Source organism: Ranitomeya variabilis, chromosome 2 (genome assembly GCF_051348905.1).
Source record: "Ranitomeya variabilis isolate aRanVar5 chromosome 2, aRanVar5.hap1, whole genome shotgun sequence".
Taxonomy (NCBI): domain Eukaryota; kingdom Metazoa; phylum Chordata; class Amphibia; order Anura; family Dendrobatidae; genus Ranitomeya; species Ranitomeya variabilis.
In genome coordinates this window covers 383,848,803-383,860,786 of record NC_135233.1, presented here as the reverse complement: position 1 = coordinate 383,860,786, position 11,984 = coordinate 383,848,803, and the positions used below count along the sequence as shown (strand labels likewise).

At 44.8% G+C, this 11,984-nt stretch overlaps 1 long non-coding RNA gene across 1 annotated transcript; it reads right to left on the bottom strand.

Moving 5' to 3' along the window:
* Nucleotides 1–466: 466 nt before the first annotated feature.
* On the bottom strand, nt 467–11,620 carry LOC143809491 (uncharacterized). Its single transcript, XR_013222292.1, has 3 exons — nt 11,564–11,620; nt 3,295–3,442; nt 467–3,005 (listed from the first exon to the last, which is right to left on the bottom strand). It is a non-coding gene; the product is annotated as an uncharacterized LOC143809491 (long non-coding RNA).
* Nucleotides 11,621–11,984: the final 364 nt, after the last annotated feature.

The following is an 11,984-nucleotide window of genomic DNA, read 5'->3' as shown; positions in this document are numbered from 1 at the left end:
TTAAAGTATGTATTTGTTCACATAATTGAGGACTAACAACAAATATCTAAGACCCTCACTCATTGACTGTGTTCTGGAAGGAGAGCGGGTGACCTTTCGATCATGTTGTTCAGACATACTGAACTTGAAGAGTACAATTTCACTGCCATTTGGCCATGGTCAATAGCTCAACGCAGTTGAGGCTGTGAGAGGGCGCAGCTTCAGTGACCTCACTGATAGTCAAAGAAGCTGCGTGCACCACCACCATCTCCTCCTTTACCATTATTTTTAATCTGTGACAGATTAATATTACCACCATCCTGTTTGGAATTTGTGTATGGGCAAGATATGGCTGACTTAGAGGGACATAACGGTGGACAGGTATTGGTTTTGGTTTTTTTTTAGAATTATGATTACGCTCATATCAATTAAGTATTATTGTTAAAATTACAGATACATTGACAAATAAACAAGACATATTAACACTTTAACAATGTGTTTTATTTTTCTTACAACACATGTATTCATCCGAGTGTGTAGCCAAAATAAAGCAAAGTTTGAAATAATCAAATGAAGGTAAGATACTTAGTTAAGGTTACTCATAAATCAACAAAGTCACCATGACTGGAGAATGATTCATCCATGGTATTTTCTGCGCTTACACGTTCGGGGCTGGAGGACGGTGTGGGCATTTGTCCTGTAGGCATTGTGGTCTGGCGTGTGGTTGTTGGAGGAGGTTCATTGTGCAAAACCGATGCTGGTACAGATGTAAATGGGGGATAAGGTTGTGTATTGTAAGACACATCCAAAAATCTTTGAGAAACACTTTGTGGCTGAGGTAAAGTAGGTTGTGAATCAACAATCTGGCTCGGATATGATTGGGAACTACTATAGGTAGCACCTCTTGGCATACGGTTGGGCGGACCAAATTGGGTGACCATAGGTGTCTGGTGCCTTGAAGGCAGATTGTATGGCTGTGGCATAGCAAAATGAACACCACTACTATCACCCCCAGACATGCTGGAGGACATTGTTTCAAAATGTCGGCTGTAGGTGGTGCTTGTGCAGCGCCCCAGAGTCCTGGTCGTTGCAGTACTGATGCTCCACCGCTAAGGGGGACTATGGTACGTCTGATGGCACTGAGGGAGTTCACCTGACCAGGTATCACAGACACCAATACATTTCACAGTCTGGCCTCCAGGGGGAGCTAAGGGTACTATGTATTAGGCCACTCCTCACAGTCTGGTAAAACTGGGGGTTAGACAGGAAGTTAGAGAGAAGCTGACTGGGAATCGAACAGGCAACACCCTGTGGCAGAGGGTGTTGCGGGGAGAGACTCAGGGGGGTCCCTGTCAGGGGTGGGATCCTGACAGAGGCCTAGCGAACAGAGAGAACGTTACGGGACCGCGCCTGCACGAGATAGCGGCGGTGCCCTAAGAAAGGACAAGAAGCGAGGTTTATTGTGCTGAGTGAGAAACGAGATCAACGCAACAAGGAGAAATACCAGTAGGAGTCGTGCTGTAAGACGAGGCAACATCCTACTGAGGCGCGTAGCCGGTGGCCGGAACGCCGAGGAAGTACTAGGCTCCAAGCAATACTTCAAACCTACGGCAGGACAGTCAGCTATAGGCGGGCTGTCTCACACAAATCACCTACGAAGACACAGGGGGCAACAACAGGAGAAGGGCGACACTAGGGTCCAGGAAGAGCTCCGAGCCTACCCGTCATACGGGTGCATCCTAGCCATATCATCTGGGGGACGAAGAAGAACATCAGAATCGAGTTGTGAGGGAACACGAGAAACAGACACAACAGTTGTGGGGACTATCCCGTAAGCACAGCAGGGGAGGACCACAACACACAAGCGCTAGAAGGTAGGCACAGATTTCCACCTGCAAAGGGAACTCTGGAGGTGCCATCGGACCGGCCGGACTTGCGCAGCCTGGTTAACCGTATTCCGGACTGAGGATCCTGAAGCCTTCAGTAAAGAGGTAAAGAGACTGCAACCTGGTGTCCTCGTTGTTTACTGACCAGCGCTGCACCGCACTACCACCACCATCCACACCTTTCATTGGGCGCCCCTCAGCAGGGTCACGGACCGGGTCTAGCCACCGTGACAACCCCAGAGCAGAGACTGAGGCCCGGTACCGGGTACCCCTCGGCCCTGCGGCAGTGGGGGCGCTCCACTTGGATCAGACCTTTGCCAATATTGCTGAGTACTGGCACGGGCATGAGGCACTGAGTCTGGATCAGACATTTGCCCATACTGCTGAGTACTGGCACGGGCATGAGGCACTGAGGCTGGATCAGACATTTGATCATAATCATGGGTGTAGCAACGGGCAGGAGGAAACCAAACAGGAGCAGACATTTGTGGATAACGATGTCTGAAGGAAGGAGGTGGAAGCATGGACGAGGGTGCAGGCATTTGCTGTGATTGTTGTGTACCTACATTTTGTGCATGTGGTATGTTGGTAGCAGATGGCATCTGTATTTGATGCTGGGCAGCTCGCCATTGTTCAATGGGCCCTAGCACCTGGTTTGGTTCCTGTTCTCCTTGGCTTGCAGCAATGAGGGTCAAGATAGCAGCCCGTACTTGTTTCTGCCATCCATCAGGAACTTTGCCAAGGCAAGGAGAGAGGGAGAGACAAAAACGATCTACGGAATTTTCAGGTGTCATGGAATTTAGTATGGATAAAACTCAAGCGTCAATGAGCTCGGGCAGCATACGTGGCTGTTCATGTCGCCTGGTTTGCCTATCTCGGAGAGTGTATGATAGATACTGAGGTAGATTGGATGTTGATGCTGCCTATGGTGCTTGGGCTGATGTTTGTGATGTTGTTGGGGCTGTTTGTGTGCTTCCAGGACCAGCATCAGTGGAGGTTTCAGCAGCATCAGACACCTGCTCATCAGGCTGTATTGTTGGAGTGGGTTCTGCTGGGGCTTCGGTCTCCGATGCCGAGGTACATGGCACTGATCTTGCTGTTGTTTGCGATTCATCAGAGTCCTCAAGTTTGTCATCAGTCCTAGGATAAAATAACATTAACAGTTTATGTCACAATGTTAAACTAATCCTAAATAACATTCCAAAACAATTTATTTTTATAATAAATTAAGTTAGATTTTGAACATGTTGGTTTTTGTTAATTGAACATATAAACATGACTATTATTTAAAGCACAAATGTACTTATGAAAGATAACTAGTGATCACAGATTTACATGAATGTTTTTAAATGTTGAATATTCGTAAATCTGTTAAAATACAGTGTAGTTAGTTTAATATGTTGGTAAAATCATACACAGTGACACTTACGGATTTAGCTTAAGGATTGGGCAAAGAAAGGCTAAATTTCTGTAGAACACATATTGCCGCTTTTTTGAAGCATCTGACGTGGAGGGGGGATTAAATTCCTGCCTAAACTGGTCCCTCGCTGAGCGCCATCGCCGTTTAACCAAATCAACTGTTTGGAAAGTTTAAACACAACAAGTCACATTCCCGCAAATAACAAAATATTCATGAAACAACAACACAATGTGTTCAGCTATGTTAGATTTTAAAAGTAGTAGGCTTTTGGTCATCATGCCTGGTACCAAAATACATTTTGAAATAAAAAAGCTAATCCCTTGCCATTGAGACTAAGAAGTGTGTGAACATTTAGCACCATGTTGTAATGTAAAAAATTAAGTATTTACTACCATGAGCAGTGTTCTAAACTGTTTGAACAAACATAGCCTGCATGACTTTGGCTGGGGATAACAACACAAGCATTACCACAATCAGCAATGACCATTAAGGTACCGTCACACTAAGCGACGCTGCAGCGATACAGACAACGATGCCGATCGCTGCAGCGTCGCTGTTTGGTCGCTGGAGAGCTGTCACACAGACCGCTCTCCAGCGACCAACGATGCCGAGGTCCCTGGGTAACCAGGGTAAACATCAGGTTGCTAAGCGCAGGGCCGCGCTTAGTAACCCGATGTTTACCCTGGTTACCAGTGTAAAATGTAAAAAAACAAACACTACATACTTACATTCGCGTCCCCCGGCGTCCGCTTCCTGCACTGACTGAGCGCCGGCCCTAACAGCAGAGCGGTGACGTCACCGCTGTGCTGTGCTTTCACTTACGGCCAACGCTGAGTCAGTGCAGGAAGCGGACAGCGAGGGACGTCTGACAGACATCAGAAGGTGAGTATGTACTGTTTGTTTTTTTACATTTTACACTGGTAACCAGGGTAAACATCGGGTTACTAAGCGCGGCCCTGCGCTTAGTAACCCGATATTTACCCTGGTTACCATTGTAAAACATCGCTGGTATCGTTGCTTTTGCTGTCAAACACAACGATACACGGCGATCTGACGACCAAATAAAGTTCTGAACTTTAATCAACGACCAGCGATATCACAGCAGGATCCTGATCGCTGCTGCGTGTCAAACACAACGATATCGCTATCCAGGACGCTGCAACGTCACGGATCGCTAGCGATATCGTTTAGTGTGACGGTACCTTTAGCCATATGTAAGGGCTAGCCTTGTGTGAATAATTGTGTATGATGGCATGAATTAAATCTAAACATTGGTTTTAACTCAGTCACATACAAACTGTGGTGTGGGGAGCAAGACTTGTTAAAATCAAACACTCCAAGGAGCTACTATGTTTGATTTTTTGTGTATGTTGGATTAAAAAGAACAGTCAGCACATGTTGATCCTTACATGTTTAAAATTATAATATTCGCACAATTTGAAAAAATAAATGTATGAGATACTTTAAGGGCAGATCTTTTTGCATATATTACACCAGTCAATTAACAGATATCCAAAAAAAAAAACATTGTTAAGCATAAGAGCAACTAATGTTAGACATCTATAGAGATATGCTTGAATACAGTTCACAGTGAAAAATATGATGTAACACGTTTTGGTACGCCAGGGAAGTGTGGGCAAAAAATGCAGTTTGGGCACATGCCAGACAACTAGGCCTTGAGTTACCTAGGTATTAATTATTGTTTAAAAAAATTAAAACAACACTTTTACAAAAATAAAGATATACACCAGAACTAAAATGCTGCCACAGACACACACTGCATTTTTTTTGCATTTCTAACAAGCATGGTTCATGAGTAATTATGATATTAAACACAGGGAACATACTGTAAAGTACTAAGAATATTGTAAAGTGTATATGATAAGGTCCATGTAAATACAAAGCTTAATAACACATAAGCCAAATGCTTATGATGGTAAGACATGTACCATAAACATATATAAAGCACAATATGAAGTAGTTTAACCCCTTCACCCCCAAGGGTGGTTTGCACGTTAATGACCGGGCCAATTTTTACAATTCTGACCACTGTCCCTTTATGAGGTTATAACTCTGGAACGCTTCAATGGATCTTGGCGATTCAGACATTGTTTTCTCGTGACATATTGTACTTCATGATAGTGGTAACATTTCTTCGATATAACTTGCGCTTATTTGTGAAAAAAACGAATATTTGGCGAAAATTTTGAAAATTTCGCAATTTTCCAACTTTGAATTTTTATGCCCTTAAATCACAGACATATGTCACGCAAAATACTTAATAAGTAACATTTCCCACATGTCTACTTTACATCAGCACAATTTTGGAACCAACATTTTTTTTTGTGACGGAGTTATAAGGGTTAAAAGTTGACCAGCAATTTCTCATTTTTACACCACCATTTTTTTTTAGGGACCACATCTCATTTGAAGTCATTTTGAGGGGTCTATATGATAGAAAATACCCAAGTGTGACACCATTCTAAAAACTGCACCCCTCAAGGTACTCAAAACCACTTTCAAAAAGTTTATTAACCCTTCAGGTGTTTCACAGGAATTTTTGGAATGTTTAAATAAAAATAAACATTTAACTTTTTTTCACACAAAATTTATTTCAGCTCCAATTTGTTTTATTTTACCAAGGGTAACAGGAGAAAATAGACCCCAAAATTTGTTGTACAATTTGTCCTGAGTACGCTGATACCCCATATGTGGGGGTAAACCACTGTTTGGGCGCATGGCAGAGCTCGGAAGGAAAGGAGCGCCATTTGACTTTTCAATGCAAAATTGACTGGAATTGAGATAGGACGCCATGTTGCATTTGGAGAGCCCCTGATGTGCCTAAACATTAAAACCCCCCACAAGTGACACCATTTTGGAAAGTAGATCCCCTAAGGATCTTATCTAGATGTGTGGTGAGCACTTTGACCCAACAAGTGCTTCACAGAAGTTTATAATGCAGAGCCGTAAAAATAAAAAATCATATTTTTTCACAAAAATGATCTTTTCGCCCCCAATTTTTTATTTTCCCAAGGGTAAGAGAAGAAATTGGACCCGAAAAATTGTTGTGCAATTTGTCCTGAGTACGCTGATACCCCATATGTGGGTGTAAACCATTGTTTGGGCGCAGGGCAGAGCTCGGAAGGGAAGGAGCGCCATTTGACTTTTCAATGCAAAATTGACTGGAATTGAGATGGGACGCCATGTTGCGTTTGGAGAGCCCCTGATGTGCCTAAACATTGAAACCCTGTACAAGTGACACCATTTTGGAAAGTAGACCCCTTAAGGAACTTATCTAGATATGTGTTGAGCACTTTGACCCAACAAGTGCTTCACAGAAGTTTATAATGCAGAGCCGTAAAAATAAAAAATCATATTTTTTCACAAAAATGATCTTTTCGCCCCCATTTTTTTATTTCCCCAAGGGTAAGAGAAGAAATTAGACCACAAAAGTTGTTGTGCAATTTGTCCTGAGTACGACGATACCCCATATGTGGGGGTAAACCACTGTTTGGGCGCATAGCAGAGCTCGGAAGGGAAGGAGCGCTATTTTACTTTTCAATGCAAAATTGACTGGAATTAAGATGGGATGCCATGTTGCGTTTGGAGAGCCCCTGATGTGCCTAAACATTAAAAAACCCCACAAGTGACACCATTTTGGAAAGTAGACCCCCTAAGGAACTTATCTAGATGTGTTTTGAGAGCTTTGAACCCCCAAGTGTTTCACTACAGTTTATAACGCAGAGCCGTGAAAATAAAAATTCTTTTTTTTTCACAAAAATGATTTTTAGCCCCCAGTTTTGTATTTTCACAAGGGTATTTTTAGCCAGTTTTGTATTTTTACAAGGGTATCAGGATAAATTGGACCCCAAAAGTTGTTGTCCAGCTTGTCCTGAGTACGCTAATACCCCATATGTGGGGGGAACCACTGTTTGGGCGCATGACAGAGCTCGGAAGGGAAGGAGCGCCATTTGGAATGCAGACTTAAATGGATTGGTCTGCAGGCGTCACGTTGCATTTGCAGAGCCCCTGATGTACCCAAACAGTACAAACCCCCCACAAGTGACCCCATATTGGAAACTAGACCCCCCAAGGAACTTATCTAGATGTGTTGTGAGAACTTTGAACCCCCAAGTGTTTCACTACAGTTTATAACGCAGAGCCGTGAAAATAAAAATTCCTTTTTTTTCACAAAAATGATTTTTAGCCCCCAGTTTTGTATTTTCACAAGGGTATCAGGATAAATTGGACCCCAAAAGTTGTTGTCCAATTTGTCCTGAGTACGCTGATACCCCATATGTTGGGGTAAACCCCTGTTTGGGCGCATGACAGAGCTCGGAAGGGAAGGAGCGCCATTTGGAATGCAGACTTAAATGGATTGGTCTGCAGGCGTCACGTTGCATTTGCAGAGCCCCTGATGTACCCAAACAGTACAAACCCCCCACAAGTGACCCCATATTGGAAACTAGACCCTCCAAGGAACTTATCTAGATGTGTTGTGAGAACTTTGAACCCCCAAGTGTTTCACTACAGTTTACAACGCAGAGCCGTGAAAATAAAAAATCTTTTTTTTCCCACAAAACTTATTTTTTGGCCCCCAGTTTTGTATTTTCCCAAGGGTAGCAGGAGAACTTGGACCCCAAAAGATGATGTCCAATTTGTCCTGAGTACGCTGATACCCCATATGTTGGGGTAAACCCCTGTTTGGGCACACGGGAGAGCTCTGAAGGGAAGGAGCACTGTTTTCCTTTTTCAACGCAGAATTGGCTGGAATTCAGATCGGATGCCATGTCCCGTTTGGAGAGCCCCTGATGTGCCTAAACAGTGTAAACCCCCCAATTATAACTGAAACCCTAATCCAAACACACCCCTTACCCTAATCCCAACAGTAACCCTAACCACTCCTCTAACCCAGACACACCCAACCCTATTCTCAACCGTAAATGTAATCCAAACCCTAACCCTATCTTTAGCCCCAACCCTAACTGTAGCCCCAACCCTAGCCCCAACCCTAGCCCTAACCCTAGCCCTAACCCTAGCAATAACCCTAGCCCTATCACTAGCCCTAACACTAGCCGTAACACTAGCCCTAACCCTAGCCCTAACCCTAGCCCTAACCCTAGCCCCAACCGTAGCCCTAACCCTAGCCCTAACCCTAGCCCCAACCCTAGCCCTAACCCTAACCCTAGCCCCAACCCTAGCCCCAACCCTAACCCTAACCCTAGCCCTAACCCTTGCCCTAACCCTAACCCTAGCCCTAACCCTAGCCCTAACTCTAGTCCTAACTCTAGTCCTAACTCTAGTCCTAACTCTAGCCCTAACCCTAACCCTAATGGGAAAATGGAAATAAATACATTTTTTAATTTTTTAATTTTTCCCTAACTAAGGGGGTGATGAAAGGGGGTTTGATTTACTTTTATAGCGGGTTTTTTAGCGGATTTTATGATTGGCAGCCGTCACACACTGAAAGACGCTTTTCATTGCAAAAAATATTTTTTGCGCTACCACATTTTGAGAGCTGTAATTTTTCCATATTTGAGTCCACAGAGTCATGTGAAATCTTGTTTTTTGTGGGACGAGTTGACGTTTTTATTGTTACCATTTTCGGACACGTGACATTTTTTGATCGCTTTTTATTCTGATTTTTGTGAGGCAGAGTGATCAAAAACCAGCTATTCATGAATTTCTTTTGGGGGAGGCGTTTATACCGTTTCGCGTTTGGTAAAATTGATAAAGCAGTTTTATTCGTCGGGTCAGTACGATTACAGCGATATCTCATTTATATCATTTTTTTTATGTTTTGGTGCTTTTATACGATAAAAACTATTTTATAGAAAAAATAATTATTTTGGTATCGCTTTATTCTCAGGACTATAACTTTTTTATTTTTTTGCTGATGATGCTGTATGGCGGCTCGTTTTTTGCGGGACAAGATGAAGTTTTCAGCGGTACCATGGTTATTTATATCAGTCTTTTTGATCGCGTGTTATTCCACTTTTTGTTCGGCGGTATGATAATAAAGTGTTGTTTTTTGCCTCGTTTTTTTTTTTCTTACGGTGTTTACTGAAGGGGTTAACTAGTGGGGCAGTTTTATAGGTTGAGTCGTTACGGACGCGGCGATACTAAATATGTGTACTTTTATTGTTTTTTTATTTTATTTAGCAAAAGAAATGTATTTATGGGAATAATATATATATATTTTTTTCTTTATTTAGGATATTTTTTTTATTTATTTTTTTACACATGTGGGGAATTTTTTTTAAACTTTTTTACTTTGTCCCGGGGGGGACATCACAGATCATTGATCTGGCAGTGTGCACAGCACTCTGCCAGATCTGCGATCTGCTGTGCAGGGCTGCAGGCTTACCAAGTGTCTGCTCTGAGCAGGCACTCGGTAAGCCACCTCCCTCCCTGCAGGACCCGGATGCCGCGGCCATCTTGGATCCGGGACCTGCGGCGAGGAGGGAGGTACGAGACCCTCGGAGCAACGCGATCACATCGCGTTGCTCCGGGGGTCTCAGGGAAGCCCGCAGGGAGCCCCCTCCCTGCGCGATGCTTCCCTATACCGCCGGTACACCGCGATCATGTTTGATCGCGGTGTGCCGGGGGTTAATGTGCCGGGGGTGGTCCGTGACCGCTCCTGGCACATAGTGCCGGATGTCAGCTGCGATATGCAGCTGACACCCGGCCGCGATCGGCCGATCGCGTATGACGTACTATCCCGTCGGTGGTCATACGGGCCCACCCCACCTCGACGGGATAGTACGTCAGATGTCAGGAAGGGGTTAAAGGGAACCTGTCACCCCCAAAATCGATGGTGAGGTAAGCTCACCGTCATCAGGGGCTTATCTACAGCATTCTGTAATGCATTCTGTAATGCTGTAGATAAGCCGCCGATGTTACCTGAAAGAGGAGAAAAGGATGTTAGATTATACTCACCCAGGGGCGGTCCCACTCCGATGGGCCTCTTAGGTCCGGTACAGCACCTCCCATCTTCATTCCATGACGTCCTCTTCCGGTCTTCACGCCGCGGCTCCGGCGCAGGCGTACTTAGTCTGCCCTGTTGAGGGGAGAGCAAAGTACTGCAGTGCGCAGGCGCCGGAAAGGTCAGAGAGGCCCACGCCTGCGCACTGCAGTACTTTGCTCTGCCCTCAACAGGGCAGACAAAGTACGCCTGCGCCGGAGCCGCGCCGGGAAGACCATAAGAGGACGTCATGGAATGAAGATGGGAGGCCCCAGAGCGAACCTGAGACACCCATTTGACCGGACCGCAGCGGGACCGCCCCTGGGTGAGTATAATCTAACCTCTTTTTCTCCTCTTTCAGGTAACATCGGGGGCTTATCTACAACATTACAGAATGCTGTAGATAAGCCCTTGATGCCGATGAGCTTACCTCACCATCGATTTTGTGGGTGACAGGTTCCCTTTAATATGTTTCAATTAACTCCATGTTAAATTAAACAAGGAACATCTATGGGGTAACTTACCAAACTTTGCCTGCTTTGCAGGTGAATATGTGGACCAACCAGGTCTGGGGTACAGCTGCTCAGCTACAGCAAACCAACCACGTTCAATCGCCAGCCTGTCATGGTATCCTTCGGATCGTGTGTCCCATAGCTCAGGATGTTGCTCCACCAAACTTATTAGCCGCTCTGTGTCCACACGGTGGGGGGGGGCAATAATATTATCCACAGTCACCAGAGTATAAAGATGCCAGCACTCTGATAACTTGCCAACTTCACCTCAGAGCCTAAAATGATGTCTAGACTTATGTGAAACTTTTGGCCAAGCAATGTCTAGACACCTGTCTGGTATTGATACAATTTCTTCGAATGTTAACCCTCTAATTTTAAAAATGCACACGGACAGCACACGGATGGCACACGGACGGCATCCGTGTGAGGTACATGTTTACACGCACCCATTGACATTAAAGGGGTCCGTGTGATCCGTGCGCTCCCACGAACACTGACAAGTCTACGTGTTTTGCACACGGACACACGGTCCGGGAAAACTCACTGATATCTGCAGAGACACATTCATTTTAATTTGTCTACGTGTGTCAGTGTCTCCGGTACGTGAGGAAACTGTCACCACATGTACCGGAGCCACTGACGTGTGAAACCGGCCTGACATGTTCGGCTTGTGAAGGCCCAGGACGTTGTTCCTCATCAGAAGATGACATTCTGATGCCATGCATGCAGAAAGAAATGGCAGAAATTAGGACATGTAGAGACAGAAAATAGAAAACAAAGGTATTGGCTAGGATATACTCACATTGTTCAGTGTCTTGTTTCCGCCAAGGTGCTTTCGTCTTTCTGGTCTGGTTCTCTGGCTGCTGAGTAGTGACCTGCAAATGTCCACTCCCTCCCTTTATCACCTTGTATGTGGGGGGTGGCTAATCAGTGTCTAGACATGTTTTTCTCTGGTGCAACGCATGCATTCACAAACGCAAGCAAACGCATGTGCTTGCGGCCGCATGAGTTCACATAGACAGCAATGCGGTTTTTTGCCGCATTCCATCCGCTAACTGCATACGTTTGTAGGCGGCAAATTGACAGCTCTAAAATTACTACAGGTAGCGTTTACCGCGCCAAACCACAGACAACGAAACGACGCATGCGTCGTCAAACGAGGCAAAATGCAATCGAACGTAGACACATGCGTCCCTAATGTTAAAGATAGGAATACACAACGC